Raw genomic sequence first — 15,045 nt, forward strand, 5'->3', positions numbered from 1 at the left:
GTCCCTGTGTGGTGTGGCTACTGGGGGAACAAGATTGGCAAGCCTCACACCATGCTCTGCAAGGTAACTGGTTGCTGTGTCTGTGTTGGTGCGTCAGATCCCTGCACCCCGAGGCACTGGAATCGTCTCGGCCCCTGTGTTGAAGGAGCTGCTGCTGATGGCTGGAATTGATGACTGTTACACCTCAGCCAGGGGATGCACAGCTACCCTGGGCAACTTCGTCAAGGCCACCTTTGATGCCATCTCCAAGACCTACAGCTACTTGACCCCAAATTTCTGGAAAGAGACTGTGTTCACCAAATCTTCCTACCAGGAATTCACTGACCGTTTTGTCAAGACTCACACCAATGTCTCTGTGCAGAGGACCCAGGCTCCAGCTGTGGCCACCACATAGTGGATTTTGTATAACAAATAAAGTAAATTAAGTTAAAAAATATAAAGGGCATCTTTGTTTCTTCCAGTTTTTGGCAATTAATAACAAAACATCATTCTCTCTTGCTGTTCCCCTTTCTCACTCTAGATGTTTTTGGTAGTCTATCAGACGTAATATTTTTAGCAGATGGGTCAGAACCCCTTGTCTCATCCTCAAAGGTAACTTTTGATTTTTAGTGTGAGCTTCAGTGGATAGCTCCCAGGAAGCCAAAGGCAGGGCTACCTTATCGCCAGCACACTTTGCAAAGTCTACCCCAGAGCCTTCTCTATCCAGACTGGCAGAAGCCTATGGATAATTGTTCTAACCTCTTCTCCTTTCAGACAGGCAGTTCTGAGAGAACTCAGGCATACTTTCCAGGGGCCTTGCTTTGGCAGCCGGGAGCCTATGTTCACGTCAGGTGCATTATTGGGCTTTTTCTTCAACTCTGCCTCACTCACCCTAGTCCCTCTCTCTTATTCCTGGGGATAACCATCATGCTTTCAATTCCTTTCTCCAGCCTCTGCTTTTTAAGGGAGCCCAACTGAGATAGTCATGCCCTTATTTTTTTCTCACCACCACAGTTCTCTCATTGATCTAGATCTCAGTCTAGATATTTTGCTTCCAGCAAGATTTACCTTTCCATTATCAGGAGAGTGACCTGTCACTGTATCTACTATTAAAACTATGCGGACTTCCAAGTACATCGTTTTAATTCATTCATCTTGTCAGAACTTTATGTACAGTAAATACCACGATTAATTGTACACTTAGTGGACATGGAGCTGTTATGCTATGACTTTGTCAATTTGATTAATAAGTCAACATTCACTTTAATATTGAAAAGTCCTCCAGTTCCTCCTCATGTGAATAGTAATGATCAAGAATAGTGAACATTTTGTTTCTAAATTTGTCTACTTTGGTTCATTTTGCCCTAAACCTTAGAGGATTCCTAGAAATCCTTTCCATTTCTGAGTATCCCTTTCTTTTTCATTGCCATTGTTGTTACTGGTCCTAATCCATTTTTTTTATTACGTAAGTAAATTACTTAAATAATTTTCTAACTGGGTTCTCTGTGTTCATAGCTTTTCGCTTCAAAGTTGAGCGGGCTCTTAAAAAACACGGACTTCATTTTACCACACCTTTGCACACTCTTTCTTCATTTCATCACATTCTTCATTTGAAAAGATAAAAATCTCAACCTCCTAGCTTAACGTTCAACAGCTTTTCAATTCTGTCCTTAACTTTGGAACAACATAACTATTAATAGTATGCCCATTAGAATTGTAGGATCAATGATAAGTAGATATTGTGAGGAATTTATTTAGAAGACATTTATTGATGACCTTCTATATATGAGGCACCCCAGTGATGCTGTGGGTTAAGCATTGGACTAAGTGAAGATTAGAGGTTCAAACTCCTCAGTCACCCTTGCCTGAAAAAGATGGGGACATCTGCTCATGATTTACAGCCCCAGAAGCCCTGTGGGGCAGCTCTACTTTGTCTTCTATGACCACTGTAAGCTGGATTCAACTTGACAGTGGTACATGCATTCTATATATGAGGCCACATGCTAAGGAATGCTGGTGGCAAAATGGTCAAAGCATTCAGCTGCTAACCAAAATATTTGTGGTTTGAACCTGCCAGCCATGGGGGGTGGGGGAAGATGAGGCAGTCTATTTCTGTAAAAATCCTGTAGGTAGTCCTGCTCTGTCCTAAAGGGTCTGAATCAACTCTGTAATAGTGGGTTTGGCTTTGGGTTAGGTGCTAGGTGTCGGGAATGAAGTGATGTCCCACGCTTCCCTCACAGAACTTGCATTTAGAAAAGGAGACAGACTAGAGGTTACTTATAAATGGAGATTTAGGAATCTTTTCACTTATAAAGAGAAATAAAGTTCTGAAGGAACGGTCTACCTTCTGTAAAAGCTCATAATGAAGAATTCTGACTTCCAAAGACTCCAAAAAAGATCCTTTGTGAAAAGGATTCTTCAGGTAAAATCTGAAGGTAAAAGTTGAAGTTACTTAGTGGAAAAGGTGAGAGAACAGGTGGTGAAGAATATATTATACAGATAGACAAGCACATGGAAAGACTTGTGCCGGTGTGCACCAGGTTTATTCAAGGTGTTACAAAACAAGACAAAATCAAACAAAAACACTCAGGTGGTTGGCATACAGACATTAAGGGGATCCGTAAGAGGAGATGATGTTAGAGAGGGAGGCAGGGGCCAGGCCAGCACAGGCTCTTGTGGGCCATGCTAACAGTTTGGTTCACATAAACTAGTTGTTTTCAATCAGGAATGATATTGTCCCTCAAGGGACAATAGTCAATGTCCAGAGGCAGTTTGGGTTATCGCAGAGTATGCTATTGGCATCTGGCAAGTCTGAAAACTCAAACTCACTGCTATCAAGACCAAAGGGGCTCTTCGTGACCCTCCATGTCTATGTGGTTAACAATATCCTTGTAAGCTACATAATTTCTGCTTGTCATCAGGAACCTGGTCGTATTAGTGTGTAATTAACTAATTGCCTAATGGTCTTTTGACCTTAAGGAGGTGGCAAACTGACCTCCAGGCAACAACTTAGACACTGGAAGAATCTAGTTTATTAATTTGTATCTTACTATTATTCACTTATTTTCTAAGTGATATGTTCTTGGAACACTTTATTACTATGTAATACATTACTTACTGCAGTGCTTACAAAATGACTGAGTAAAAAACATAAAATTAGCGTACTGTAACTAGACATTATAAAACATGAAAACAGGGTGGTCTGGTAGAATAAATCAAGCTTGCCTCAGGCAGTGTGTGTTCTGGGCTCACTCTAGATAAATGAACTTGGATAGACTATTTTATCTTTCCAACTTCCTTTAAGATCTTAAGTAACTAACAGAAAAATCTCTAATTTTTCAAGGTCTACATTCTGTATCTGGAAGCAGGAGTGGCATCCACTTCTGAAATGGCTTGCCTCCGGAAACTCTGTGAACAGCACTCAGGCCTTTTGTTCATAGGGTTGCTATGAGTTGTCTACGACTCGACGGCACCTAACAACAACAATATCCTGCCTATTTCTTGAATGATGACTAATAATGTAACTGTAAAAGTGCAACAATGAATGGAAATCCAAGGGTGGTGAAGGAAATGGAAAGAATTTGTTCTAATTTGTATTTAAATTTTGTAAATAAACTAGTAGAAAGTAAAAAAATATAATAAAAAAGAGACCTTTATTTCACTTTATGTACTTCTAATATTATTCCCCCCCCACCCCCTTCCCCCCCATGATATGCTCTGAGAGAAGAGGTACATTTTACTTTTAGGGGATTTCCGAGAAACCCATCAATGTGGTGAATGGTTGCAGGAAGACAGCAATTTATAGACTGATGTAGTACTTCATCTGATTGCTTTCAGGAAGGCCCTTAGCTTCCTTGTCAAAATTTTTTTTTTAAAGAACTGTTTTCCTTTTACACCTGCCTAGCTTTCAAAGGACACACAAACACACACACACACAAATAAGGAAAAAAATTGGAATGAATAAGCAAGTCGGTTATTAGGTGCAAAGAGGCTAATGAGAGAGTCAGAGAAAGCGTGGGCCTCCTTCACTTTGTGTGTGTCTGGAGACACAAGCAACTGTAAATCGGTATCAAAACTCGGGCTCAGCAGGAGGTATCCGTCTCCCAGGTAATGGGGAAATGATGAGCAGATGAGCCATCCTCGTATTGATTTAAGCATTTTGTTCCAGCCAGTCACAATTAACTTTGATTTGTTTTTATTTTCCTCTTATAGGTTTGCCTTTAAAACACTCTTGGAGCACTAATTGTGTAAAATTCTGGTAAATGCACATTCTCTTTTTAGAGAGGTAATGAGTGAATGAATGAAAAGGCAGGGATTATTTGCCATTCTAAGTGAGAATCGGCAGAACATTCCTACTGGACTGAAATTGTTTTGGAAGGTGAGCTGGAGAAAGAATCTTGCAACTAAAATGAAGTGACTCTGCATGTGGTTTCTGGATATTTCTCTTCATCAAAGAATCCTGCAGGACTGTTCTGGGACCTACAAACTGCTCTCAATTTTTATTTATAAGAGAATATTTTGGTAAATAACATGAAAACATTTTAAAATGTGCCTATTTGACTTTAACAGGTAAGTGTGAAGCTTTTGAAAACTTGTTTGGAATTCTTTGAAATGAGCTTTTCTTCTTTTTTTTATCTTTTCTTCTTAGTACAGCAGTGTTTCATATACTAATTGCAATGTTGTGACAAAATTATTGAAATGCTCTCCAAGTTTTTAGAAACATGCTTAAGGAAACAGTATGTACATTGTGAGAAGTGAGCCACATTTACACCTCTTAAAAAGTCCTCAAAGCTTTGGCTGAATATTCGAGAATATTCACTGTTTTGTTTCGATGAACAAGTCCTCTGATTGGAAGCGGTGCTGAAGCAGCCATATTTCATAGACCTTCATTGAGACAAGTTGACTCATTGGCGGCAACAATGGGTTGGAGGACAGCTGAGTTGGTGGGAATGGTCCAAGATCAGAAACAGTTTTCTGCTATTGTACATGAGGTCACCATGAGTGAGAATTAACATGAAAGCTCCTAAAAACAACAGTAACAAAGTTAACTTTGAATTTCAGATAAATATTGCATATTTTTTAGCACATATTTGCCCCATGCAATGTCTGCAGGTCATTGGCATCCCTCGGTGGCATTATAATTGGGTAAAAATTGCAACCAGACAATTTAATATATGACTTATTTCTTTATAAATTATAAATTATCATTTGGAAATCATTTTACCTTTTGTTGTCTAATAAGATAGGCCAGCCAACTTGCCTCTTTCAAATAGAAACCGAAACAGTTTTCACTCAATATTGAATTTCCTCCATCATGTTTTCAGAACAAGCCTGGACTTCCCATTTCACACCCTGCCATGATTTCAGTCAATGTTATGGTGATGCCAGAGATGGTGACTGAGGAGTTTGGCTTACTACATTGATCAGGTCCCCCTCCTGCCCCCCACATCCCCCTCACTAATGCAATGAAGATGTATTGTATTTGTGAAGCCACAACTCTTTTAATGGTAGGTAGAGCTGAGTTTGAACTTTTTACAATTCTGGCCCTAGTAGGATCTTCTGCAAAAGTTATGATTCTGTGATTCTATGTTCTCACTTTTTTTTTTAAATTTTATGTTACTTTATTTAACTATATTTACAAACATCTAGTTCCCATGAAGGAAGCTGAGGCAAAACATAGAGAAAAACTGATTTTCTATGGGGTCAGCATTCCTTTAGTTCTAAAAATTGAAAGTTTATTCTTAAGAGTAGTTTTCGGTTTACCGAAAAAGTGTGCATTAAGTGCTGAAAGGCTGTATATGACTTCCACTTTCCTAGTGTCTTCTTCTAGCCTGCTCCGTGCCCCCTGTTACTGATGTCTTGTGTTTGATAGGATGGTGGAATTGCTACTGATATCATCAGTATCATCATTATTTAGCTCCACAATCTATTTTGAGCTTCATTGTTTCGTGTTGTACAATTTCATAATGCATTCCCTGTCATCAAGTCGGCTCCACCTCGCCGGGACCCTCTCCTAGTTTGGAGGCACTCTTCTAAATGGCAGGAGAGGAGGCCTGCCCATTTTCCCCCTTTGAGAATACAAAGAGGTGGGGGTGGCTTTTGGGTTAGCAGCATAGTATGCTTTAGACTATGGCACCAGAGCCCCCTACAATTTGATGGGTTTTGACAAATGCATGGTGCACTATATTTACCATTAGATACAGAATAGTTTAGATACAAAATAGTTTCCTTGCCTTAATCAGACCCTCTGGCCCACCTATTCATCCTTCTTTCCTCCTCCCTCTCTCGAATCTTTTTTCATGTCTCAATAGTTTTGCTTTTCCTGCTATGTTTTAGAGTTGGAATTGGTCAGTATGTGGCTTTATCAGACTTGCTTTATTCACTGAGTAGTATGTGTTTAAGATTCTTCCATGACTTGTGAGATCTTTTTATCATGAAATAACATTCATTGGTGTGAATGTATCACAATTTGTCCATTCACTTATTGAAGGACATCTTGGCTTCTTCTCTGAGAAAACACCACATGGCGCATGACGCCACTACAGTGGAAAGGCCTGGAAGGCCCGGGACCCTGGGGTGTGAGCCCATGGCGGTTTCCTCAGGCTTCTGCAGCAGTGGGGTTGTGGGAGGCACCATGGAGCTCAAGGAGGCAAAGCGGACGACAAGGAGTGGCTCCTTGTCACCAAGCTGGGCCATGTGGTCAAAGATACGAAGATCAAATCCTTGGAGGAGATTATCTCTTCTCATTGTCCATCAAGGAGTCTGAGATAATGTACTTTTTTACCTGAGGATGTCCCTCAAGGATGTGGTCTTGAAAATGATGCCTATGCAGAAGCAGACACGTGCCAGCCAGCGAACCAAGTTCAAGGCCTTTGTCGCCATTGGAGACTATAATGGTCACGTTGGCTCAGACGTCAAGTGCTCCAAGGATGTGGCTACTGCCATCCATGGGGCCATATTCTAGCCAAGCTCTCCATTGTCCCTGTGTGGTGTGGCTACTGGGGGAACAAGATTGGCAAGCCTCACACCATGCTCTGCAAGGTAACTGGTTGCTGTGTCTGTGTTGGTGCGTCTGATCCCTGCACCCCGAGGCACTGGAATCGTCTCGGCCCCTGTGTTGAAGGAGCTGCTGCTGATGGCTGGAATTGATGACTGTTACACCTCAGCCAGGGGATGCACAGCTACCCTGGGCAACTTCGTCAAGGCCACCTTTGATGCCATCTCCAAGACCTACAGCTACTTGACCCCAAATTTCTGGAAAGAGACTGTGTTCACCAAATCTTCCTACCAGGAATTCACTGACCGTTTTGTCAAGACTCACACCAAAGTCTCTGTGCAGAGGACCCAGGCTCCAGCTGTGGCCACCACATAGTGGATTTTGTATAACAAATAAAGTAAATTAAGTTAAAAAATATAAAGGGCATCTTTGTTTCTTCCAGTTTTTGGCAATTAATAACAAAACATCATTCTCTCTTGCTGTTCCCCTTTCTCACTCTAGATGTTTTTGGTAGTCTATCAGACGTAATATTTTTAGCAGATGGGTCAGAACCCCTTGTCTCATCCTCAAAGGTAACTTTTGATTTTTAGTGTGAGCTTCAGTGGATAGCTCCCAGGAAGCCAAAGGCAGGGCTACCTTATCGCCAGCACACTTTGCAAAGTCTACCCCAGAGCCTTCTCTATCCAGACTGGCAGAAGCCTATGGATAATTGTTCTAACCTCTTCTCCTTTCAGACAGGCAGTTCTGAGAGAACTCAGGCATACTTTCCAGGGGCCTTGCTTTGGCAGCCGGGAGCCTATGTTCACGTCAGGTGCATTATTGGGCTTTTTCTTCAACTCTGCCTCACTCACCCTAGTCCCTCTCTCTTATTCCTGGGGATAACCATCATGCTTTCAATTCCTTTCTCCAGCCTCTGCTTTTTAAGGGAGCCCAACTGAGATAGTCATGCCCTTATTTTTTTCTCACCACCACAGTTCTCTCATTGATCTAGATCTCAGTCTAGATATTTTGCTTCCAGCAAGATTTACCTTTCCATTATCAGGAGAGTGACCTGTCACTGTATCTACTATTAAAACTATGCGGACTTCCAAGTACATCGTTTTAATTCATTCATCTTGTCAGAACTTTATGTACAGTAAATACCACGATTAATTGTACACTTAGTGGACATGGAGCTGTTATGCTATGACTTTGTCAATTTGATTAATAAGTCAACATTCACTTTAATATTGAAAAGTCCTCCAGTTCCTCCTCATGTGAATAGTAATGATCAAGAATAGTGAACATTTTGTTTCTAAATTTGTCTACTTTGGTTCATTTTGCCCTAAACCTTAGAGGATTCCTAGAAATCCTTTCCATTTCTGAGTATCCCTTTCTTTTTCATTGCCATTGTTGTTACTGGTCCTAATCCATTTTTTTTATTACGTAAGTAAATTACTTAAATAATTTTCTAACTGGGTTCTCTGTGTTCATAGCTTTTCGCTTCAAAGTTGAGCGGGCTCTTAAAAAACACGGACTTCATTTTACCACACCTTTGCACACTCTTTCTTCATTTCATCACATTCTTCATTTGAAAAGATAAAAATCTCAACCTCCTAGCTTAACGTTCAACAGCTTTTCAATTCTGTCCTTAACTTTGGAACAACATAACTATTAATAGTATGCCCATTAGAATTGTAGGATCAATGATAAGTAGATATTGTGAGGAATTTATTTAGAAGACATTTATTGATGACCTTCTATATATGAGGCACCCCAGTGATGCTGTGGGTTAAGCATTGGACTAAGTGAAGATTAGAGGTTCAAACTCCTCAGTCACCCTTGCCTGAAAAAGATGGGGACATCTGCTCATGATTTACAGCCCCAGAAGCCCTGTGGGGCAGCTCTACTTTGTCTTCTATGACCACTGTAAGCTGGATTCAACTTGACAGTGGTACATGCATTCTATATATGAGGCCACATGCTAAGGAATGCTGGTGGCAAAATGGTCAAAGCATTCAGCTGCTAACCAAAATATTTGTGGTTTGAACCTGCCAGCCATGGGGGGTGGGGGAAGATGAGGCAGTCTATTTCTGTAAAAATCCTGTAGGTAGTCCTGCTCTGTCCTAAAGGGTCTGAATCAACTCTGTAATAGTGGGTTTGGCTTTGGGTTAGGTGCTAGGTGTCGGGAATGAAGTGATGTCCCACGCTTCCCTCACAGAACTTGCATTTAGAAAAGGAGACAGACTAGAGGTTACTTATAAATGGAGATTTAGGAATCTTTTCACTTATAAAGAGAAATAAAGTTCTGAAGGAACGGTCTACCTTCTGTAAAAGCTCATAATGAAGAATTCTGACTTCCAAAGACTCCAAAAAAGATCCTTTGTGAAAAGGATTCTTCAGGTAAAATCTGAAGGTAAAAGTTGAAGTTACTTAGTGGAAAAGGTGAGAGAACAGGTGGTGAAGAATATATTATACAGATAGACAAGCACATGGAAAGACTTGTGCCGGTGTGCACCAGGTTTATTCAAGGTGTTACAAAACAAGACAAAATCAAACAAAAACACTCAGGTGGTTGGCATACAGACATTAAGGGGATCCGTAAGAGGAGATGATGTTAGAGAGGGAGGCAGGGGCCAGGCCAGCACAGGCTCTTGTGGGCCATGCTAACAGTTTGGTTCACATAAACTAGTTGTTTTCAATCAGGAATGATATTGTCCCTCAAGGGACAATAGTCAATGTCCAGAGGCAGTTTGGGTTATCGCAGAGTATGCTATTGGCATCTGGCAAGTCTGAAAACTCAAACTCACTGCTATCAAGACCAAAGGGGCTCTTCGTGACCCTCCATGTCTATGTGGTTAACAATATCCTTGTAAGCTACATAATTTCTGCTTGTCATCAGGAACCTGGTCGTATTAGTGTGTAATTAACTAATTGCCTAATGGTCTTTTGACCTTAAGGAGGTGGCAAACTGACCTCCAGGCAACAACTTAGACACTGGAAGAATCTAGTTTATTAATTTGTATCTTACTATTATTCACTTATTTTCTAAGTGATATGTTCTTGGAACACTTTATTACTATGTAATACATTACTTACTGCAGTGCTTACAAAATGACTGAGTAAAAAACATAAAATTAGCGTACTGTAACTAGACATTATAAAACATGAAAACAGGGTGGTCTGGTAGAATAAATCAAGCTTGCCTCAGGCAGTGTGTGTTCTGGGCTCACTCTAGATAAATGAACTTGGATAGACTATTTTATCTTTCCAACTTCCTTTAAGATCTTAAGTAACTAACAGAAAAATCTCTAATTTTTCAAGGTCTACATTCTGTATCTGGAAGCAGGAGTGGCATCCACTTCTGAAATGGCTTGCCTCCGGAAACTCTGTGAACAGCACTCAGGCCTTTTGTTCATAGGGTTGCTATGAGTTGTCTACGACTCGACGGCACCTAACAACAACAATATCCTGCCTATTTCTTGAATGATGACTAATAATGTAACTGTAAAAGTGCAACAATGAATGGAAATCCAAAGTCTCTGTAAACTTCCATTAAAAATTAAAAAAAAAAAAAAGAATGTAGCTGCTGTATACAAAGTGCTATAGTTAAAGGAATATGCTTCCAATTTTACTTATGGTCCCCAAATTTAATAACTTTTAGGTACATTACAAACATTTTCTGTTTGTAATCTAAAAGTACATTCAGATTTTGACTAAAATTTTCTCTTTTTTGGTACAGAGACCAAAAACAATTAATGACTTCTGAAATGGCTTGCCGTTCTTCACATGTGTGTGTCACAATTCAGCAATGAAAATGGAGACTCGTTTAGTTAGAGACATGTATGCAGGCTTTTGTTAGTTCCAGGATGATAAGGTGTTACATTTGTAGAATGTAGAACTGCAGATTTATGTTTGGTAAATTGCCAGGAACTCCAGGGTCGAAAGAACATGTTGATTTAAGTGTATTCACAAGATTTTGTTACCCACTCTCAGGCTGTTTGATCATTTTCTGGGATTCACATTCTATTTCTAGTTCTTAACCTAAGACTAATTTTTAGGATAAAAATATTCTCAACTAAAGGTTAGCTGAGGAATTCAGTAGGTTATGAGCGCAGATGGCAAGAAAGGAAAAGCATCAGGAAAAGTTAATTACCAAAACCAACAAAAAATTTAATCCTTGCATGTGACATAGTATTTAGAAAACTTTAAAACACATTCATTTATTATCATCAAATTAATATTATTATCAGACAGACATTATAAGTATGTCTGCAAATGTATTTGGAATTTATTTTAAAATGCTCCAAAAATATACAAGTCAAACAATCTTTATTTTTCACATCTATAATTTCATTTTTTGTTTTAGAATCTCTGTATCTTCAAATGGGTCATTTTTGTTAATATTTTACACCTGAAATAGCAATTTACTATTATTGATGGTGGCAGTGAGATTTGATTATTTTAATATTGGCTACTGATGACATTTTCACCCAGTGTTATCCATAATGTTTTTTGGCAGTGAATGTTTTAGACAGCCTTCTTGGAAATACATATCCCATATGCATTATGTACTTCCATATTATTACAATTGATGTCTATGACTATAAAATAGTGATCATTTTGATGTATCAACAATGTATTAACAAGGGTAACATTTAAAAATTAATACCTTTCTCAGTGTTTGTGTTTTCTGGAGGTTCCAATACCAGAAAGTGCTAATGATGGGGTCACAGGAAGGAATGAAGGAAGTGTCCTAGACTTTGGGTGGGAAAATACTAAACAGTTGCTTTGATATTACATTTAAGGAGGAGATATGCCAATAAGAAAATGCCTTTTTTATCCAGGGTTAAACTCAGCATTTGTTTTTTAATAGCATTTGCCATTTTCCAATTGCAGTAAATTAATTTCAAGTCATTTTGCTCTTCCAAGTGTCTTTGTGTATTGTATTTTCTTGTTCATATTCTTTTGGATAACATTTGAGAAAAAATAAGACTACAACAGTCAATGATTACATTCGGGATGGAAGACAGTTGTAAGACTAAGGAACAGGTGGAGTATGTATGATAGGAATATTCAGTTTTTGTGCCACCATTTTGTAGTTGCTCAAAAAAAAATTAGCAAATGGTGGATATTGTTTCTTTACAAAAATGGTTCTGTACTGGATCCATCTGCGAAGTATAAACATGTCATCAGCACTCATTTTCCATCTCCAAAAAACATTCCCCATGTCCATATTTGATTTTCAAGTGCATCTGTGCACTGATGGAAGCCCTCCCAACATGCTGCCACACAATTGCAAAACCCACACATTTCTGCCTTTGAATCAAGCGTTCCTGAGCTCCCTGTCTTTCCTGAGCATAAGCTTGTTTCAAAGTTCGAAAGGTTCTCTGGGGGACCCCACTGAAAAGGAGTTAGCAGTCAGGCTCAGCTACTCCTTTTAGGGAGGGAGGTGACAGTGTCCCTAAAGCATTTTGGGTTTTTTTTTTTAAACTTTATTAGAATATAGTTTTATGGGCATCTTGCCATTTCTCTTTACATCCCCCTGCTATGCTTACCTAATTATTAGCACTTGTGCTGTTGAGTTTCTCAATGAGTAAACTTGCGCTTATGAAAGCAAGTGAAGATCTCAATATTAGTTTGGCCTTTTACTTCAGCAAGGTGAAGGAGAAAAGCAAGTAGCTCATCTCCAAGTTAAACAGCAGGCGTCCTGAATTCTAGAGGCTCCAAATGCAATTCTTGATAATTGTGCAACCTGAAAGAATTTAAAATATCACGGGGGGCCGGTGGAGTGGGGATGGGAATCAATCTCTCCCTGAAAAAAGCGTTCAGAAGGGAACTCCTCAGTAAAGAAGGCAATTTTAGTTTACCTCATTATTTTTTTTTTTTTCCGAACACAGAGCCAGAGTTACCTTTGCCGGAGTGCAATGGAGTAAGCCTTGCCTGTCATTTTTAATCAGGTTGTTTTAGGTAATTTTTGTTATGCCCCTCATTACTGAATTGTTTATCAATAGGTGCAGCAAGTGTCACTAGCTTTTCTCATCAAACCAGGTCTGACAAAGCAGCACAGTGCATGGGAAAGAGGCAGCTAGGTGAAACTAATGCTGTAGATGTTTGATTCATTAGGAGCTTATTGTTAACGGGGATGTCTGATTGTAAAGGTTCACTCAAGCAAAAGAGTGCAGAGTAATCAGTCGGATTTATAGTTTGCAGGGCTCAGAAAAAAAAAATCAACATAAACCTTTGGATATAGCTGAAACAGAAAAATCCCCTTTGGGCAGCCCTAACCTGGAACCAGCCGAATAAGGCCATGCTCCATGAAGGTTTCCTGTGAGGTGATGGGAGATAGAGGCGGATTAGAGCCATATGGCATGGCCTATCATACCTTCTGACTTAAGATAACAAAGCCAAGCTTTGTGCTTAGCTGTTTTTGACTGACATCATCAATTTTATTTTATGTTGGTCACCTCCGGTAACAGGAAAAAATGGCTCAGGGTTGATAACACATGCTTTTTTTTCTCTCTCTCTCCTTTCTTTCCTTTTTTTTTTCTTCTTCTTTTAGTATTAAGATGCCCAGAAGCTAGTTTTGTGCTGTTAAAATTTCAAAGAGTTAGTAGCTTACTCTTCTATCACCCATCCTCCAGCAACTGTCAATCCCCTCCCCCTTGTTTTCAGTTTGTACCTTGCAAATGAGAGGCAGCCTTATTCAGAACCAGATGTAAGGCTCCTGGAGAATGAGCATAAGCTGGTGTACTTTAAGCCTAATGGGAAGTTTTATATGCAAGGGCCTTGAACTGATTAGTATAATTCCCTCTTTAATACAGCTGTCCCTCCAGATTAAGGTAAACCAAATGTTGCAATCAGAGATTAGTGTACCTTGCCAGTTATTAACATCCCCGGGTGCTCAGCAGGCACGTCAGACGCTAATGCTGTGTATTTATTTGCCACTTCCCCACTGTAACTTGAACTTCTGCACCTGTCAAAGCATTCCAGCGAAGAGAGGGGCATTATTGGAAAGCAAGAGTTTTATACCTGTACACCTGTTTTGCTTTGTCATAGCTAAGATTTTCTTTCGGTGTGCCAAGATTGTCAGGTGCTTTAATCTGCTCCTCGGCTGGTCTGGTAAAGAAATACTGTGTGTGCCAAATTGCATTTGCTACTTTCATCAGCGAGTTTTATGCAACTGGGGAGCTGCTCACCTTCACGTGTGTGTGTGTGTGTGTGTGTGTGTGTGTGTGTGTGTGTGTGTGTGTGTTTTCTTTTACAAGGAGGGTATCTGTGAACAATGTGATTTCTATCCCAGGAAACTCCACACCTCGAGTCTGTCTTCCCTAGGCCTCTGCATTATCTTAGTCACAAGGTGGGTCTCACAGCTCTCACATGCTTGGCAGGATATCCTGCCTTCTTACAACCCAGATATCAAGAAAGACAAAGTCCTGGCTATCTCAGAAAGATCTGGCTAGGTTTCTTTTCCTCCTTGGCCCCCACCCGGGTCATGCTCGGGTTTCGTTGTTGTTAGTTACCTTTGAGTCCATTCTTCATCCTTGGTGAGGCCCTCTGTCACAGACGAGAAGTGCTCCAAGGGGTTTTCAAGGCTGTGACCTTGCAGAAGCAGATTGTCAGTCCTGACTTCGAAGGTTCAGTTCAAAGCGCCAACCTTTCAAGTAGTGCTAATAATACTCGTTGCCATTGAGTTGGGACTGATTCAGCACTAACCCTCCAGCGGGTTGGTGGAGGCTATGAAGTCCACAAGAGAAGATTGCTGACCTTTTTGCCAAGGAACCACGGATGGATTTGAACCCCAGAGAGTCTTAGCCTTTGGGTCAGCAGTGCAACTCTCTACGGATAAGGCCACCACAACTGTTTGCATTACCCAGCAGTGACTCCGGGTTAGCTTCCAGTTGAAGATTGACAAGGAAAAGGAGAAGCTAAGTTCAGTCCGCAGTTGTTTTTTTTTTTTTTTGGTCCAGTAACGTTGATCTAATCTAAGCTCGAGATGATGGCTTCTATCATGGTCACACATCAGCAAATGTGTGACCCTGTTGGGGAAATAATGAAACATTTGTGGAAGAGACCTCACATTTGTAGAA

The 15,045-nt window shown here is 40.1% G+C and overlaps 1 pseudogene; it reads left to right on the forward strand.

The window, feature by feature from the left end:
* Positions 1–6,509: 6,509 nt before the first annotated feature.
* Positions 6,510–7,351, forward strand: LOC102871413 (annotated as a pseudogene).
* The last annotated feature ends 7,694 nt before the right edge of the window (positions 7,352–15,045 follow it).

The sequence above is a fragment of the Elephantulus edwardii genome, unplaced genomic scaffold, assembly GCF_000299155.1.
Source record: "Elephantulus edwardii isolate Elephantulus edwardi_28Jun2011 unplaced genomic scaffold, EleEdw1.0 scaffold00010, whole genome shotgun sequence".
NCBI classification, from domain to species: Eukaryota; Metazoa; Chordata; class Mammalia; order Macroscelidea; family Macroscelididae; genus Elephantulus; species Elephantulus edwardii.